Below are 18,093 nucleotides of genomic sequence, written 5' to 3' on the forward strand. Positions count from 1 at the left end.
CTTCCTTCCTTCCTTCCTTCCTTCCTTCCTTCCTTCCTTCCTTCCTTTCCCTTTGGCCATGGTAGTGAGCTCCCTGGACCTTTTTCATGCCCCAGTCATCAAGCAGGCCCTAACAAGGAAGCCAGTTCCTGCACCTCGGTGCTCTGCGTTACCCAGCAAGAGACAGAGCAGCAGAAAAAGAGTGTGGGTGCAGTCCAGCCCCCTCCACTTACTAGCTGACATCAGGCAGGTTATCTAAACCTCCTTGGACCTCAGTACCTCTATCTGTGAAATGAACATGCTGATACCTTGGACACTTGTTGTAAGGATACAATTAAGAAAATGACTGTAAAGCCTTTTGTATATTTTCTGACTCATATTACATGCTCAATAAATGGGAGGTATATTATAACTACTTCTACTATTACTATTTTTTTTTTTTACAAGTGTAGACAATCTGCCTGGATAATTGAAGTATGTTCACTGAACTATCCCTTTAAAGGCATAGAGAACAGTAGGGTGAAAGTATTCCTGGTCCAGTTTTTTGGTGGAAGATGGAGATGGGGCTGATTACTGAGAGTAAGACACGACTGCTCTCAAAGGCTGTGCTTAGCCCCAGCTCCAGGACTAGCTCACCTAGCTTCCGGTGCCCTGTTTCACTTACAGCTCTTTGCTTTGGGGCTAGTGACTTCACATCCCTGGGCCTCCAGTTCCTCCCCTGTAGACTGGGAGGTATAGTACTGCCCAAACCACCAGGGCTGCTGAGAAGTAAACAAGATAGTCCTCCTAAAGCACTCAGCACAGAGCTGGACACCCACGTGCTCCAGAAGGGCTTGCTGTGATTGTTTTCAAGTGCATCCCATCTTACGCGAAAGATGGTTCTGGAAAAGTTGTGAAACCAAATCCCGTTTTCCCACTAACTGGCTTCTTCACTTTGAGAAGGCCTTCTCTTTGCCTTGGATCATCCTTGGAGGGCGGTGACTCTGAACACCTCAGCACCAGGCATACCATCTCCTGCCTGCTCCCCTGGCTTGTGGGCGCGCAGTGGAAAATAAGAAACTTAGATGTTAAAAACCCTGGTTCTTTACAGTATCTGTTTAAACGCTAAACGTAGATTCCTTTCTTCCTTCCTTCCTCCCTCCTTTCTTCCTTCCTTCCTTCCTTCCTTCCTTCCTTCCTTCCTTCCTTCCTTCCTTCCTTCCTTCCTTCCTTTCTTTCTTTCTTTCTTTCTTTCTTTCTTTCTTTCTTTCTTTCTTTCTTATCTATCTATCCATCCATCCATCCATCCATCTCTCATCTGCCTATCTGAAAAGGACCACCTATAATTATTTCCACTCTCCTTCCATGGGTGTGTGTGTGTGTGTATATATATATATATATATATATATATATATATATATATATATGTATACACATTATACAACAAACTGTTTCTATTTCTCAATGACTTCCACCTTTCATCTACATTTTATTCTTTGAAGTTTTGCGGGGGGGGTCATGAACTTTTTTGAAAATTTGTTAAGCTCTCTGGGCTGTCTTCCCAGAAAAAGGAACATGCTCACATCCTCATACAATGTTGCATACTGATTAGCTGAGGGTTTGTGAATCCTCTGAAACCGGCTCCCCCCCTCCCGCTGCACCCCACAGACACCCTGGTAAGGACCCCTGCTAATGTAAGAACTTTCTTACGGAACAAACCCATGTCCCAGTAGCAGCAGATGACAGCTTAGGTATGCTCTCAAGTGCCCCCCATATTTGGACTCCTTTGTCTGGCGTGCTGGGCCCCAGCTCCTTCCCATCTTATCTTCCTCCTGGAATTCCCACTGCTCTGGCCAGTCTGGCTGGCCTTCGTCCTTCCCCGGGGCTGTCACCTCGCCTTTGTCCCACTTCTTCCCCACCTGCGTATTGACATCTAACCCACGGTTCAAGTATGTGATGGCTTCCTCGGAGGGATCAGAGAGTTCCTGGAGGATGTGGAACTTGAACAGAGAGGGGAGAGGCCCAGTTTTAGAGGCAGAAAAACAATGCAACTGAAACGTGAGCTCCTAGCACTGCTAAAGTCCGAACTGGCAGGGAGGAGTGGGGGGTCAGAGAATGACGTGCCAGACTTGATTTTTCCCTCCTGCCCGGTAGAAACATCCTGCCCCCTGAATGAGAAGCCTCTGGGTTCTCCCCCCGGTCCTGGCCTTGACTGAGTATGTAACTCTGGACAGGTCACTGGTCACTTCAACAATGCAGCCTTAGTTTCCTTATCTTTAAATGATGGGGGCGGGGGGATGCTGGCAGCGCTGTGGTGAACTTGACACTCTTGAACATCGCAGGTGTCAGCCCAAATGTGCAACCTTTCTCGGAAAATGCAATACAGCACTATTCTGTGAGGAACCATAAAAGTCTTCATGCCCCTCTCATCCTTTTTTTTCTGATCTAAGGCAGAAGCCCACAACAGGGGGCAGGTATGCACAAGGATGTTCATGCCCACATTATCCCTAAGAGGGAAGAGTCCGAGTGTCCGAGAGTAGGGACAGTCACCTGCACACTGGTGCGGGCACTCCTTGGCTTTCTCTGCAGCTGTGCCACATGTGCTTAATGCAGATGCAATCCAGCTGCTGGAAGACCTCTTCCTTCTCCCCGCCCCCAACCCCTACACACACCTGAAGGACGAGTGACAGTGACGCATCCCAGCGCTGACTCACCCAGTTGCCAGCCACCAGCCACCATTGCTTCTGCCACATCAGCATGCATCCCCTGAGAGTCTGAGCACGGAGACTGGGGGTTCAGATTCTGATTGAGTGGGCCTGCAGCGGAGCCCAGGAATTCGCATTGCCCAGAAACTCTAGCGAAGGTTCGGAAACCCACATCCTACCTCGACCACAGCACCCCGAACTCCCACACAGCACACAACCCGGGCTGTAGCCCCTTTCCTTCTCAGCCATGAAGCCCAAAGTCTTTGGCAAAGACTCCAGGATTGCATTTGTCCTAGAACCGGCGAGCCTGCTGACTGGGCTGGGCAGATGGCCATTTAGCATCCCCTTCAAGATACGCCAAATGGCACCTACAGCCCCAGTCGACGGCCTGGTCTGAGGCGTTAGCCCTGCTCTCACCACTGTCTCACTCCAGTTTCTCCCACTCCACTCGAAACCCCGAAACCCTCTCAGTGACCTAATGCAGTTCCCCAGGATTAAAAGTGAGTCTTAGAGGTGGTCAGCATGACCTGAGTTCAAATCCTGACTCTGAGCTGCCATTCTGTGGAAGGGGAGTCATCACGTACTGACTTCATAGTTTGTTGTTGAGGATTGAACCAAATAACACGATGCAAAGCTCTCAGCACAATGCTTGCGGTTACCATAATTATGATTATTTTCCTGTCCTCGGGGGGTTAACAGTGAGTCTTTTCTTTGATGAGGTCCTTGTAGGAGGCCAGGCCCTTGTTTTGATCTTCACTGTGGCCATTCAGTCCTGCCCTGTTCTCCATCCACCCTACAAGCCTAACCTTGACCTATGGAAAATGCCAGCTTCGAAGAGAAGGTCCCGGCCACCCTCACAGTATGGTGAAGGTCACTGTGCTGACCCTCCCACTGGGCTAGGTTGTCTGGCCCTGGGGAAGGGCTGTGGGCTGTCCTGGTCATACCCAGTAGCCCCTGGCAGGGGCATGCTGACCAGCACTAGGTGCGAGGCTACCCTCTGCCTGAGCATGCCAGAGCCAGTTAGAACAGATGCTTTGCGGGCAGGTGTCAGAACCTGTTCACTGCTTCCTCCAACAGAGAAGCTTCTGGGGCACGCCCCTTCCCCCACCCAGCTCGGCAGCCCACCCTTCCAACCACCGGTCCTCTTGTGCAGTACACCCACCCCCATACACCCACACATACCCACAAATGCACGTCTGTGCGCACACACACACACACACAGTCCTGCCCTCATCTTCCCCATCCCCATCATCACCCTTCCTCCTCCTGGTCAGACACCCGAAAAAGGACCCACGGACCTCCAGCGAGTATTTGTTATGCCCAAAGCGTGCCAATGACCTGGGTTGGGTAATGGGGCCCTCACACATTTGCGGGGACCCTGTAGGGACAGGCCAACGTTCACCATGCTCACTAAAGAGAACTTGGGTCGAGGCCAGGGTCTGTGGCCAGCACAGCCGGCCCTCAGCTCCCCAGGCTGTCTAGCCCCACAGCCTCCTGTCTTAGGGGTTGTCACTTCATGTCAGGGGAGTTACTTGTGTGTCTAGGTTGAGGTTCTTAGTTTTGTTTTGTATTTTTACTTTTCTGAGTATAAATACCTCCTTTAAAAAGGTATCCCTAGAAGCACAGAGTTTTGCTTTGTAGCTAGATCTATAGAGCACTGCGCTGGTGGAGGGGAGAGCGCCAGGAGCACTGCGCCAGGAGGAAGAGGGCTGCTGGGCAAGTCGCCCCCGCCTGCACCCCCATCTCCTCACTCTGTTGGGAGCTATAATCCCTGCTTTCCTGGTCTCTCTGTTCAATGAGATGAGAGGCTGCTGGAGGCCACAAAGTGGTCCCACTAAGGACCTGGCTGAGAGACAATGGTGGCCTCGCCCACCTGACTTCATGGCAGACAGTTGTCTGGTTGTTCTTTCCCCGCTAGAAGGTCAGCTCCATGAGGACAGGCAGATGTGGATGTGTTCACCACTTTCTAGCCAAAGCCTGGAGTAGCGGGGCCACAGACAGGCAGTCGCCACAGACCTGGCAGAGGAAGGGAAGAGGGGAGGGAGGGAAGGAGGAAGGGAAAGAAGGAAGGAAGGGAGAGAGGGAGGAAGGGAAGGAGGAGGGTGGAGGAACCTGCCTGCCCTGGCCCCTGTAGAGCTGCTCCCTTTCCCCCACTGACCCCTTGGCCAGGTCCTGGCTGAGCCCTCCTCCTCCCCTAGGCTCCCAGCTCTGAGGCAACCTTCCCAGTCACCCAGAGCCCTGGCCAGGGGAGCCCAAGCTCTTGGCACTTTCCCCTCCTCCTGCTTGGGCGTCTGACTGTGTCAGTACAACCCGGGAGGAGGGCGAGGCCCTGGCAGCCCTGGGGCCCTCAGGCTGTGAGCAGCGGGGGGCTGGGACCCTGTCTCTTGTAGGGGCAGCCAGACTCTGAGCCCTTCCCTGATGCCCAGCCAGGTGGGGGGTACGTCCCCCAAGAGCGCACTTCAGGCACACTGTACTCAGCCAGCACCTCTCCTCAGAGGGCCCGGGGTCAGGACAAGCTCTGGCTGGTTTCTCAGCACACCTGAGAAGTGGGATGCAGCTCCAAGTATGCGGGCCTCCCCTCTGGGCCCCACTCTCACCTTCCAGCTCCCACAGGATGGGGTCGCTGGCCACAGAGCTCCGCTTCCCTGGATCACCTCTGTGTGCTTGAAGAAGTGGAAGAGTTTGGTCCAGGAGTTTGGCAAACTGCCAGTAGGTTCTGGATGACCGGGTCTGCCCCCTCCGCCCAGAAAACATGGTGGGAGAATGTGTGTGTGGCATTGGCAACCAGCAGATCTGGATAACCTTTGTGACCCTAGGAAGGGCTGTTAATGCATAGCTCCGATTCCGTCGGGGGCTCCTTCTCTGATCTTGGTGTTGTTATTCAAATCAGCATTTTAATACATTTCAGTGAAATCTGGTCTGCGGATCAAAGTGGTAGAGCCTCTGGTTACAGTAAAGTCCCTCCTGCTAATAGTACAAACAGGGAGCTCGAGATAGTGAGGGCTTGGCTTGCCCTCAGAACAGGGAAGCTCCAGGGCCACGTAGGCAGAGGCTGGCGTACCGCCAACAGCCATCCTCTTGCTCCAGCCAGATGGGTTGAGTTTTCTCTCTGTTTTCCTCCAAATTTAATTAAACATTTGTGGAGCACCTAAGAAACACAAGGTGGGGTGTTAGATGGAACCTGTGTTGACTCGGGTCGGGGGTGGGAGGTGTGGGGAGGAACCCTACGATTAGGACTAACAGCCCTAACCTGCTATAATGTGACAGATGCTCTCCCATCTAGGATGCTGTGATTATGAATGGCCTGCCCCCCTCTGTTTCACAGATTTTCTCTAATCGGGGAGAATTTCATGTATATTTTTTCAAATATATTTCATATATAGTCATAATCTCTTAAAAATGTATACCCATATATAGAGAGAGAAAGAAATGTATGTCCATATGTATATAGAAGGAAAACTAGAGTCTTTCTTCTTTGATTTCAAAGGTCTCCATTCTGCCACTCACTCACTTTTTCAATCTGGGTCTCAGTTTCCTCATCCGCAAAGTGGGAACAAAAATCCCTTCTCGGGGTCTGCCCTCCAGGGTTGTTGTGAAGGCCAAGAAGGGTAAGAGGTTTAAGAAAGCCACAGAAAGTTAAAGCATCGCATGTGTAGAGGTTGACATCATTGGAGGTGGGGTCTCAGACCTGGTGCGCTGCGGGCACACGGCTGCTGGGTTAGAATGCCCCTCCCCGCCCCCCCCCCCCCCGGAATATCAGTCCTGACTTGGTGCTGGTTCTCGCCTAGGTAACTGCTTGCTCTGGACAAGCCCCAGTTTCCATGCTTGCGTGGTGGCGTGTGTGGTGGGGGTGGTGGCCAGTCATAGCCCTGAGCATGCAAAGTCCTCACAAGCTGACTTCTCTAAAATACGTCAGCAGGACAGACAAGAGAGGCAAATCCTTCTCGAAGCCATCCAAAGTATAGCATGGCCGGGATTCTCTTTCCGTCCATTTATCGGCACTTGCAAGTTCTTGGAGGATGAAGGCCAACCCAACTGCAGAGCACCAGACCTGGGAAAGTTCTGGGTCATCCTCTCATCTCATCAATTGTCCCCACTTACAGAGGATGAAGCTGAGGACCTGGGAGGCCGGGTGACATCCCCACGGGCACACAGCCCAGCAGTGGCAGAGGTAGGACCAGATGCATTTGACTTGTTTACCAGATCTGGGGTTCTCTCAACAAACCTTTGTCCCCCACATATTTGCCAGGAGTCTACCGCGTACCAGGTACCCACAGTGAAAAGGACACATGGGGTCCCTGCCCACAAGCAGCCTCTATTCTAGTGGGAGGGGCAGTTAAAAAACAATCCAGTAGGCAAGCAGTTAAATAAAAGTATGCAAGTGGTCTGAGTGCTTTGAGAGAGGGTCTGAAATAGATGATGGTGGGGGAGGTTTCTAATTTGTCTGTGGTGGTCAAGAAAGACTTGTCTGAGAAGGTAATGTTTCTGCAAGACCTGACATAGAGGGAGAGTGTGTCCGGTCGAGGAATCCACACATGCAAAGTCCCACAGCAGGAAGGAAAAGGAACCCTATCAGAGGATGGGGCGGGAGGCAGGGGTGAGCTTAGAGAGAGGAACAGGGATTTTGCTGAGCCTCATGGGCCATGGTGAACAGTTTGGATCGCATTTTAAGTGCCCTGTGATGCAACCAGCCCACATTTAAAATTACGCAGGCAGCCCTATGGCACTGGACTGAGGGAGCAGGACGGGAGTGGGAACAGGGGGACCAGTGCGGAGGTCCCTGCAGAGGTCAAGAGTGAGAGGGATAGTGGCCCAGCCAAGGGCAGTAGTGGAAGAGGTGGGAGGAAGAGAGTGGACTGGAGATCTATTTTGGGGATAAACTCGCAGGTGGATGGATTGGCAGGGGTGGGGTGCAGAGCTGGCGTGAGAGGGAGGCAGCAAGATTGGCTCTGAGTTTCCGGCTTGAGTGATACTCAAGCCCAGTGCTGTGCAAATTCTCTAGGGAAGACTTGCTCCAGAGTTTTTTACCAGTCCACCCCCCCATCTCAGCCTCCTCCTGGCTAATAATAGCCTCATGGTTCAGGAAGAGTCATCAGCCTGCCTGTTCAGCAGCTGGAGAAACTGAGGCACACATCAGCAAAGCAAACTGCTCCTAAGAGAACCAGCTGTAGGAGCTAGACAAAGAGCCAGAGCTGAGCCCCAGAAGCAGCCTTGGGGCACCAGAGTTCTGAAGACTCTGGTGTCATGTCCAGTTTTACAATTCATCAAGTCCCATGACCTTGAACAAGTGGTAAGATCTCTCTGAGCCCATTTTCTCATCAGTAACATGGGGAAATAAGAGGATCTACCTCAAGGTGTGGTTGCAGGGATGAAGTGGGTGGGGTAGACCCTCAATAGATACTAGCTATTACTGTTTCTGGATAGCACGGTTCATCTCCTTATCTACCTCTTTATACACGTGCACACAGTCTGTATGTGCGCACGCTCGCTCAGAAGCCATCTCCGTGCCTACGTCACAGCTAATGGCCAGGCACCACTAAAGTTTCAAGTTAAGACGGTAGCAGATGTGCTCACTGGGCTTCTGTTTAGCCTTCTGAGCCATGCTGGGTGGTTGAAGGAGGAGCTTTCATCCTCCCTGGAACAAGAGTGAGTTGTGGGTTTGGAGGCAGATGTGAAAAGCAGGGCGTCTGTAAGCCAGCCTGTTTCCAAGAGCTCTGACCGACCTGACCCAGGAAGAGGGGTGGGGTGGGAAAGAGCGGGGAGAGGAGGGGGGTGAGCCAGAGGGAGGGGGCCAAAGAGGGCCTAGGAAGGAGCCACATCCCAAAAGGAAATGCACAGTAACAGATATAGAGTCTGGCCAGCCCAGAGCCCCTTCTGTGGGTGGCTTTTGTAGCCTCCCCAGTCCCCTTCCCCCACCCCGGCCCTCGGAGACTCCTTTATGTTCTTGTTCCCAGGAGGCACCAGGCACAGAGACTGAGAACAAGGAGGCAGGGCTGGAGGGGCCGTAGCGTAGGGCTCCCCACTTTTTGCCTGGAGCCCTTCCGGAGGGCGTGCCCCAACTGGGCACACACAAACAGTGATTAAGGGGGAGGGAGGAGGGAGGAATGACATTGACTGTCCACTGTGGGACCCAGCCGGTGGGCTGGCCAGCGGCCAGCTCTCCCCCCAGGCTCTTGGCTGCAGTGTCCTCGGCCCTGGCACCACCCACTGGCCTACTCAGACACTCCTTCAGGTCAGGGCTGGAGCCCTGCTAGGAGGGGCCACCTGGGGGCAGGCTGGGCTAGGCACCGCAACTCTCCCCCACCCCTCCTGGCATCCTCCCTCCACCACCCCTCTGCCCACATCCAGCTCCAGCTGGGTTTGAGAGAGGTGCTCCAATCCTCCCTCCCTCCCTCCCTCCCTCCCTCCCTCCAAAGCAGGCCCTGCCCTGCATTCTCTCGTTCAGCCTGAAGCTGCATCCATAAACTGCTTTCACCACACAGACCCCAACCTGATGCTGTATTCCCTGGGAGAGCCTTCTAAACCTGGCCAGCTGCCCCCTCCCCAAGCCTTCACTCCCGCACCTGACATGCCCTCCTGCTCACAGCAGCACAAACGTCCAGACCTGCCCGGCCCACCTCTCACAGCCCTTTCCCGATGAGCCCTGTCTTCGTATCTGCTCTTGGCTCCTTATCTGCTCTGCAGAACTAGCACCCTGTTGTTCCTTAAGGACCCTGCGCAGGGCTGCAGGTACCCTGCCCCACACTGACAAACCCCTGTGCTTTATCTCCCCACAAGACATGAGGCTCTGAGGGTGGCACCCCTCTGCACACTCCCACCCCACCTCCACCCAGACCATTGAGGTAAACCCCTTATGGGTGCACGACAAACACTTCTGGATTGATACCGACTCCATCCAGGTCATGTGTTGGCACTTTCACCTACCGGGTCTGGGGGTGGAGTATGGAGTTCCACATGATTGGATATTTAATTAGTGACTTTGTGGACAAAGGGATTTGACTTTTCGTTCTTTGGCTTGGGTGTTCCGGGAATACCTGGGTTTTGATAAAAAGCTATGGAGTCACCCAATCTTGGAAACTGTCCACCTGCCCCAATTAAGTGCTTCTCCTTCTGAACATCAGTGACTGACTCCCTGATGTTGCAACCCCTCCGCACTCGTGCTCCGTGCCTCCCTGGCTCTGTCTGTCCACACTGCCATCCATGACCCTCCCACCAGAGCAAGGAGGGCCTGGCCAACTCATTCCTGCCCTCCCCCCATGGGTATTTACAGCTTTAGAAGCACAGAGAGAGACCCTTCCTGCCTTCCTGAAGCAATGTTGCCTGTCTGGCACAGGCTTTCTGCAGGGCGTGGCCCACGAAGGAATGAATCACTAACACTGGAATTTTAGGCAGGGGGCACCTGTTGGAGGAGATATTTTAGTCTGAACTGTCTTCCTGGGGTTCTTGACCTTCATGGGCTGACCGACCTGTGGGATTCACCTTTGGCTTTGGGGTGCTTTACGGCTAGGGGCCTGCCCTTGGACTAGTGGCAGAGGCCCCAGAGGGCCAGAACTCTGATTGGTCTTCATTTTGTGCTGATTCTCTGTGGCACAGGGGGCCGCTGATCACCAGGGGAGAAGAGCTCCCCTTGGCTCCTCCCCCGTTTCTGAGGAGAGCCAGCCTAGACAGCAAGGGGTTAATGAGGATTTCCCCCCCAGGTGAAAGATGGTTCCAGGGGAAAGAGGGAGAATTGGGGCAGGAGCCTCCCCAGCTGGCAATTTTCAAAAAGGGTATAGTGTGTGGCTTTAAGGAACAGCTTGAGAGAGGGTGATGGAGCCACACCTCTCTTGATTGGTGGTTGGCCCCAAATGTGGACTGTTGGATCTCTGGTTGGCATTTCTGAGTCAGTCTTAGAATGGAGACAAAGCACTGGAGACCCTGTATGACATGTTTGTGACAGGGGCGTCCTGGCAGTGGGTGCCCCCACCTCAGGCCTCCCCACTCCCTGTGGGCCAAGCCCAGCTGGACATCACCAGGGGAGGGAGCTGCGGTTCTGAGCCTCATACTTCCCGCACTTTCCTCTTTTTTTATTTGCCACTCGAATGCGTCCCCATGCAGGGTTTGATTTGGTGAAGTTACACTCAAGACCCTCAGAGAAGAAAACATAATTCTAGTAATTTTATTGGACTTAGGTTTCAGGCAAATGGAAATAAAATTGCCTCTAAAAATAAAAGACACGCAGAATTGAGTAAAACAACAATAATAAAAAGCTGCCCTGATTTGAGATAAGTGGTAAGGTATTTTGTGAAATATTAGAGGGAAAAATAAATCAACGAGGAGGCCCGGGCCGGGGGGAATCCCTCCACCACCCTTGCTTTCATTTCTGCTTTACCTTTACAAAAGAGCTTCATTTGCGTGTTATAAAGTGAAGCACAGAGCGTCGCTGGTGAAGTTGGTCCTTGTCCCGCGCTTAGCAGTACAGGTGGACGACAGGGGCTGCCTGCCAAATACTTTGGTTGGAGGGAGGGGTGGGAGTGCTCTCTCAAAACCACTCCTGGAATGGCTTAACTCGCCCAGCACGAATCAATGACAACCTCCCGCCGGCTGCGGCAGGCTCCCCTGAGCAGCGCTGCCGCGTGGATCCCCAGCCCCGGACCCTGGCGGCGCTCAGGACACGGCCCGGGCACGAGCGCGGCGCCCCCGGGGCGGCCAGGTGGGTGTGCGGCGGCCGGGCCTGGGCGGCCGGGAGCGGGGCCCGAGATGGGACGGCGGGGCGCGGAGTGGGGGGGGGGGGCTGCGGGAACCCCCTGGCCCCCGGGCGTGCGCTCCCACCGGCCGGATAGGAGTGGCGGCGACGGCAGCAACTTCAAACCCGCGCCGGGGCCGGACCGAGGGTGCCGAGTCGGGGACACCGGGGCTGCCACCCCCCCTCCCCGGGGCTGACGGCGGGGCCCGCGGCCGTGTCCCTCCGGGCCGAACGCAGGAGGGAGTCTGGAACTCCGTAGGGCAGGTCTCCTGGCTTGCTCCGTGCCCCGCCGCCCCCGCGGGCAGCCTTCGGTGGCGGAGAAGAGGGGACAGCGAGGCGCGAGGGCCGCTCCGGAAGGGAGTGGCGGACAGACACGGATCGTTCAAATGCCCTCCCTCCAAAAAAGCTCGGGCTTCCCCGGTGTCAGATGCAAAACTTGGGGGGGAAACAAAAGCCATGACAACTCGGGGCAGAAGTCGAGGTCCGGACAGGGGCTGAAATGAAACTGGGGACTGGACTGGCAGAAGTCGCTGGGCGAGCTGGAGGGAGTCGCGTCGCGATCCCCGGGCTCGAACCGCCGGCCCGAGCTGGGTGGACGGGGGGACCCTTCCCGGCGTTCCGGCCTGCGCCGGGTGGGCAGGACGACTCCCTCCGGCTGTGGAGGCCGGCGGGGGTCTCGGAGCCCCTGGGATGGCCGGGAGCGGCTGTGTGCGCCCCCACCCCTGCCGGCGGGGGTTCCCTGCTGCGGGCGCGACGGCGGGCGGCGGGCGGCGGGACTGGCCGGGAAGCAGGGCGGAGAGTCCCGCGCCGAGCGTCCCGAGTGCGGGCGGTTTTCCGCGTGCCTGTGCTGAGGGCTCCGGGGTGCATCCGGTTCGGTTGCCCGCCTGAGTTTCTGGCTTCTGTTGTCCTGGCTGTGGGCAGGTGGGCTGGGGACGACTGCACTCTTTCTTTGGACCCCTGGTGCCTGGCAGCACCGGGGGCAGCCCCGTTCCCACGATTCGTTGGCAGACTGTTGGCATACCCCTTCCAGTCCCTCTAAATGTAGAATTTTGAAAATGTAAAGGAAGCGGTTGAAACAATCAGGCAGTTTTCTCCAGAGTTGATAAAATGTTTTGTGGGAGGGAAGGGGAAGGCCCTGCCAGGTTCAAGTTTAAGCTCCACTCCTTCACCCTGTGATGTCCTGGGGGATTAGAAGGGTCAGGAACTTTCTCTGGATAGATCTCCAGGAAAGGAAAGTAACCCGGCTGTGGCGCTCGGTCCTTAAAGCCCAACCTGGGCTGAAAGGGAGAAGAAAGCCATCCCCCCGCCCCTACAACAGCTGGGGTCAGCCAGTGTTGTCTATTGGGGCTGGTGTCTGCTACTCTCCTAAACTCTCCCAAACTACCACACTTTAGGGCAGGTGTCTTCATCATCTGCATTTTACAGTTGAGGAGAGACTGGGGCCCAGGGGTCCCCCTGAATCCAGTGCTCCTTACCCAGAACCGTGGGACACCAGTGCCACACCAGCCTGGGTTCCAGAACGTCATGAAATTGGTAGATTTGGATCCCACCAAGCACCTCCGAGACCTTGGGGAGATGCAGACAAAACTCAGTCCTGAGCCCCCACCTTGGGGCATCCACACAGAGAGATGAGGCTTGCAGAATAGTGAAACTACGTGGCAAGTAGGCTGTCCTCTACTGACTGCCAGGAGAGCCCCTTTGGAATCTGAGCACAGGCATTTCAGCAGCCAGAGAGTCAAGAAGGGCTTCTGATCAGAAATGGTATTGGGGCAGGACCTTGAAGGAGGAAGACCAAAGGCCAGGAGGTCGCGCAGAGCTCAAGGCCTATCCTGCCACGGTGGTGCTGGGAGTAAACCAGAGAGGCTACGAGGCTACGGGGCAGGGAGGGGGGGATAGGACATTCAGAGACCAGATGCTAGACTGTGCTTGGCACACGTTATCTCCTGTAACCGCCATCACCTGTCAGATATGAACCACTAGCCCCACTTTGCAGATGAGGAAATTGAGGCTTAATGGGGTTAAGTCCAGCTTATCCATGATAGAGCCAGGAATCAAAGCTGCCCATTATACCACACATCCTTTAGAATCTTATACTCCAGTTGGGGAGGCAGGAATCCCCCAATATAATTCTAGCACAACACAAAATAATATGTAAGTGTTACAGTAGTAACTGTTTTGAACCTTAGTTTCCTTCCACTCAACCAATCAGTCATTTATTCAACAACTACTGTATTATCTAATGTGTGATTCCAGGCACCACGCTAAGTGCTAAGGACTTCAGTAAGTGAAGTCTGACCTGGTCCCTGCACTCTGTCAATGGGAATAGCAGTAATACATCCTTCGGTGGGGATTGAGTGGATTTATTTATTTATTTTGATTGAGTGGATTTAATGAGACAATACAGGGGAGAAGGAGAAGTGGCGGGAGGCCTGGGCGAAGAGGGGGGTGGGCAGTTGGAAGGATGAGCTGTCCCCATGCTGCAGACACAAGGACTCAGCCGTGGCTCAAGAGGACGCTGTGGAGTGGGCACGGTATCCAGGCAGCTTTCTGAACTCCTGTGGCTCTGGTGATCAGTTTACGGTTGTGGGTTCCGAGATGAGCTTTTAGTTTTGGCACATCCCAGCTGGAGATGACAAGCTGTGCAGCCTCCAGGAGGACTGGCCCCTCTCTGGAGCAGGGCCAGCAGGGCTGGGAACTGCCCCCAGAGCATCACCGTCCTGATGCATCAGCCCCTTCTCCGTGGCCGGGGTGGCGCTTTCCACACACACACACAGGGCTGGAGCTGCAACTCCCAGCCCTCATCTGACCACTGGGGAGGCTTGTCTGTGTTCCCAGGACTTGGTGGCAAAGCCAGCACTAGAAGCCGTGTCTCTTGGCCATACTAGCCTGCCAGGGCGTTTTAGGGTTCAATGGCAAAGACCCTGTCCCACCTGCTTGTACCCCCACATCAGGGCCATTTCCTGATGCTCCTGTCCATCTCCATTTTAGCTGACCTGACATATCTGTCCTAATAAAATGGTGGCAGATGAATCTTTGAGACAGAGCAACCATAAATATCTAGTCCATTTGGCCTATTAACTCTCCTTCCATCTTGAATGGTGTAATAGGTGTAAGATCACTACCTCTAAAATTAACTCTCACTTTTCTGAGGAAGGTAAACTGCTAACTCTTGCCTTGAAGCTAAACCCATCTGAGTGATGTTCTGGGGCCTTCCTTCCTTGGAACTGATACCGACTCTTCCAGGAGGACAGTTTTTTCTTCTTCCTTCTCCCTCTGCCCCCCTTTTAAAAATCTGTTGTGTTTGGGGGTCACAAGATCATACTGCATTCCGTTTTGATGTCACGGTGCCTGAATAAAGGCATTTTCTCCTGATACCGAGATTACCAGCCTGGTAAGTGCGGTGAGCACCCAACTGGCTGTCCTGTGTTTGCAGCAATTACACAGGTGTATAATTGCACGGGGATGTTTGTTTGCTCAGCCCTTGCTCAGCCCTACAGGTTGGGCCAGGGAGAGAGCTGTTCAGTTTATTTTCCTTTGGCTGGGAAATGCAGAGATGAATAGAGGGAGGGGAATCTGGGGCTGAGAGATTGTTGCCAAGAGCAATTTGGAGTCTCCTTCATATTAGTCAGAGATTGTGTTTTTCCTTTCTGAAGCTGCCCCCCTCATAGTAACTTCCACGAAGGATTTTTTTCCCATTTGTGTGTGTGTATGTGTGCACACGCACACATGCGTACTTGTTAGTTTTTGTTTTGATTTTTAACTTGTTGGACTTCTCATGACTTAGCACACACACAAAAAAAATAGCTTGGGGAATGGGGTGATGAAACGGGTCCTTTATACAATACATTCTGCATGTCATTGCTTAATAAATTTGAACAGTGATAGACCCTGAGGTATTATGATGGAGTGAGATGAGTAATTCCTTTGAAGGGAGAGTTTATCTTCAGTGGATGACTTTGAAAATTGCCACATAATTTAACTTTCCCTCGGCACATCTTGAGCCTGTGTTTAGAAAAAGAGGAATGTGGGCTGTCTTCTGTTGAACTCTTTTGTTCCGTGGGGAGGCCCCCCTCCATCGGTGCCTGGCCTGGAAGAAGACTCGGCCCCCTTCCCTCTCATAGTCACCCCTGCGCCCCCTCCACCACGCAGGAGGCCAGCTAGAGAGAGGGAAGCTTCCCCTAAGGGGTAAGAGCTCTTCCCCCACAGTGGCCTGGCTCGCATCTGCATGGAGGACAGAATAGGAAAGTTGGCATGGGCAAAAGCCTGCCCCTCCTAGGGCAGCAACCTGGGGTAGGATGTTCTGCATCAGCAGAGAAGTGAGTTCATCCTCTGAACAAATGGAGTGGAGCAACACTGAGACTCCAAACTGGAAAAATTGCCTAATAATACAGTACACGATCTATGTCGGCTTTTTCAAATTAGATACAAACCAGAAGCAAATGTACACGTGACCCTCCCAAATGATATCATAGAACCGAACTTGGCACACTCCTATTCCCAGGGCTCCTGCTTTTTGGGCTATGGATTCTGGCTGACGATTCTGTTAAGCTGTTTCTGGAGCTAACAGGTTGGCCCGTTGGTCTTTGTGAAGTTATGGGTAAAGGCCACTGGCGAGGGGACGGTGACCCCAGCTTTTGTTGGTACCTGCCTTCCTTAAGCCTTGGGGAAGTCTAGCAGAGGATGCATCTGGTAAGCAGAACCTAGATACCTGGAAATTTTCTAGGTTTTTAAAAATACCAGCTTTATTGACATATAACTAACGTGCCATATAATTCACTCATTTAAAGTTGTACAATTCAATGGCTTTTAGTATCTTCACATTTGTGCAACCATCACCACAATCGGTTTTAGAACATTTTCATCCTACTAGACAGAACTCGGTACCTACTTAGCAGCCGCTCCCCATTTCCTCTCAACTCCCCAGTTCTAGGTCACACCAATCATCCACTTCTGTCTCTAAATAGATTTGCCTACGCTGGACATTTCATATCAACGGGATCATATAATATGTGGCCTCTCATGACTGACTTCTTCCCCTTTGCATAATGTTTTCTTTTCTTTTCTTTTTTTTTTAAAGATTTATTTATTTATTTATTTGAAAGAGAGAGAATGAGAGAGAGAGAGAGCACGTGAGAGGGGGGAGGGTCAGAGGGAGAAGCAGACTCCCCGCTGAGCAGGGAGCCCGATGCGGGACTCGATCCCGGGACTCCAGGATCATGACCTGAGCCGAAGGCAGTCGCTTAACCAACTGAGCCACCCAGGCGCCCCATCTATATGTAGTCTATATCAGTACTTCATTGCTTTTCATCTGTGAATGATATTCCTTATATGGATAGACCACATTTTATGTGTCCATTCCTCAGTGGATGGATGTTTGGGTTGTTTCCATGTTATACTCTAATAAATAATGCTGCCGCGAGCATTCACGTCCAGGTTTTTGTGTGGACATAGGTTGGCATTTCTCTCGGGTGTTTACCTAGCCCTGGAAGTGTCGGGCCATACAGTAACTCCACGTGTTACCTCCTGGGAAACCGCCGCACTGTTCTTCACAGCTGTGCTATTTTACATTCGCCCCAGCAGTATATGATGATCCCAGTTTCTCAACATCTTTGCCAATACTTGGTAATATCTGCCTTTTGATTATAGCCGTCACACCTTCTGAGGGTCTGTGTGCCCCAAGAGGCAACACCCAGGAAACATTCTGGATCCCGCTTAGTCGAATTTGCTTGCCAGACTTGTAGCGAGCGCCACCTCGACTTCTTGGTCGTCCTGCATGGCTGGTGGTTCCTCTGCATGTTCCAGAGGTCTCTTGAGGTTTTCCCTGTGTGCTTCTACAGGACGCTACAGGCTCCCACGGTGTGACACAAGGGTTGGTGTTCTCATTGTTTTCCTAAGGCATGCTCGAATGCTCCAGAGAGCTGGCCGTGCGGCCCACTGCCTCAGCCCCACTCTCTCCAGCTACAGCTGCTGATGGAAAGCCAGGCCCTGGGGAGGGAAGAAATAGGCCTAATGGAAGTGGTTCTGGACAAGTTGTTCAGTGTTTGGGACTTTGAGTGGAGACTTAGTGGAGATCCTGATGTTTTTATCCCATGGAATGACCCCTTTGGGACCACAAAGAAAGCTGTTGGAGAGCCCTGACATCTTAACCAGTGGCAGCTAGACGATGCAATCCTACCTCCGTCCTTTCTTGTTGGGGCCTTGAGTTGCTGGCAAGACCCACCGATTCATCCAAAATTGCTTGATGTGGCTGAGTGCTCCATTTCCCCCTGGTGGCTCAGCTCCATGCTGAAATAATTTTATCCCATTTTTATACCTGTGGGACTGACTGGGGCTAGCATTCCTAACAAAGATAAATTTGAGCTGAGAGGGATGGGGAAACTCACCTAGCTTGAAAGACTGCCAAGATTACAAAAAATTACCCGTTCACCAGAACATACTGAAGTCCTCCTCAGTGGCCATTCTGGGGCACCATGTTCAATACAAGCAAACCTCAGTACCAGAAATTCATTCCAGTAGCTTCTGGGAAGTCATTGTCATCGACTTTGGCTTGTATGACCCCAAGAGCTGCTGGGATCAGGCTCTGCTACTAATTTACTCTTCACCTTCAAACCAATGCTTAATGCAGCAGTTCCTAAAGCTAATTAGAGGTGATCATCTATGAAACCTTTTAAAAGATTACAGGTGTCCCGGGCCCCACTTGGGAAG

At 52.9% G+C, this 18,093-nt stretch overlaps 1 protein-coding gene across 5 annotated transcripts in view; it reads left to right on the forward strand.

The window, feature by feature from the left end:
* Positions 1-18,093, forward strand: part of ZBTB7C (zinc finger and BTB domain containing 7C) — a 345,852-nt gene that overhangs the window by 226,302 nt on the left and 101,457 nt on the right. The window contains exon 1 of one of the 5 annotated variants that reach the window (XM_034996010.1): positions 11,006-11,355. The exons of the other annotated variants lie outside the window; for them this stretch is intronic. The gene's annotated coding sequence lies outside the window, so the exon portion shown is untranslated. Of the gene's footprint in view, positions 1-11,005; positions 11,356-18,093 lie in introns of those variants that run through there. 5 annotated transcript variants of the gene reach the window in all.

This window comes from Mirounga leonina, unplaced genomic scaffold (genome assembly GCF_011800145.1).
Source record: "Mirounga leonina isolate KUSES-001 unplaced genomic scaffold, KU_Mleo_1.0 Mir_93, whole genome shotgun sequence".
Taxonomy (NCBI): Eukaryota; Metazoa; Chordata; class Mammalia; order Carnivora; family Phocidae; genus Mirounga; species Mirounga leonina.